This window comes from Myotis daubentonii, chromosome 13, assembly GCF_963259705.1.
Source record: "Myotis daubentonii chromosome 13, mMyoDau2.1, whole genome shotgun sequence".
Taxonomy (NCBI): domain Eukaryota; kingdom Metazoa; phylum Chordata; class Mammalia; order Chiroptera; family Vespertilionidae; genus Myotis; species Myotis daubentonii.
Window position 1 is genome coordinate 34,445,402 of NC_081852.1, and position 1,174 is coordinate 34,446,575.

Consider the following 1,174-nt stretch of genomic DNA (forward strand, 5'->3'; position numbering starts at 1 on the left):
ATCACATATTTCAAAATTATCTTAAATCTTCTCATAAAAAATCAAGGTAATTTTATTTGAACTGCCTATGATTGATTCTCATTTTTCTGTGTGGAGGAATCAATATGGGTCTAAGACCTACATACTTTTTCTTTTTAAGCAGAATACAAAAAAATACTGATTGTCTGTAATCATATTAGCAGTAAACATCTTTATGCAATAGAGGTGTACTTAAGTCTTATCAGCTTGTTTTCCTGCTTTCTTGACATACTGTGATAGTTCTACGGAAGTCACAGGCAAAATTAGAGTTGTCATATTAACACATCAATTTCATCATGGTAGGGAACCAGAAATACACCTCAAGTGCTTTGGTGTCATCAGGAATCCATGAAGAGGAAACAGATCTCAATGATGGGAAGAAAATATTCATGTGATTCAGCAGAGGTAGGGGTCGGGGGAGAGATGATGTATTTGCTGCTTCAATGAGCCAGTGTGTATTCACCAGTCTTAATAGAGGTGAATAAGCTCCAAAAATGTTTTCCTAAACTTTTCCCTTCATATAGTTTGTTGCTACTTTTTTTCTGAACATATAGTTACCAGGTGCAATATTCAGGAGTTCAAATTGCAAGCATTTTATAAACATGTAATATAATTGTTAGTGAGATTTTAAGAAAGGTTATATAGCTGTCTTAGGTAAATGGAAAAGTATGATTTTCCTCAAACCAACCAGCTAATGCATTAAGAGTAAAACCTGTGTGTGTGTGTGTGTGTGTGTGTGTGTGTGTGTGTGTGTGTGTGTGTGTGCCAGAAGCTAGACCATAAGTTTTAGGGAAAGTAACATATATTTTTTTTTCAATGTCTCCCCATTCACAATACAGACCAGGCAAAGAGCCTGAGCTGAGGTATATATGGGGCAAGTTTACCCTGCCTCCTATTTCTGTACAGTCAGTGTAAGAACACAGCCTGTAGTAAGCACCAGGAGGCCGAAGTAACATATATTTTAGATGAGAAATAGAAATTTTCCATGATATCCAACATTGTGTCATGCTTACTAGTTAAATAGGAAGAGGGAAATAATATTCAATTTTTGAGGATGAGCCACAGAGCTACAGTAAATTTGTATATTCTAGTGCCTGAAATATAATTTACATTTCTAGTCCTCCGATATTTGCTAATGCACCACACAATCTCCAAA

The 1,174-nt window shown here is 35.5% G+C and overlaps 1 non-coding gene across 1 annotated transcript; it reads right to left on the reverse strand.

Moving 5' to 3' along the window:
* Positions 1–832: 832 nt before the first annotated feature.
* LOC132215041 (small nucleolar RNA SNORA51) lies at positions 833–964 on the reverse strand. The gene has a single exon (XR_009448409.1). It is a non-coding gene; the product is annotated as a small nucleolar RNA SNORA51 (small nucleolar RNA).
* Between the last annotated feature and the right edge of the window lie 210 nt (positions 965–1,174).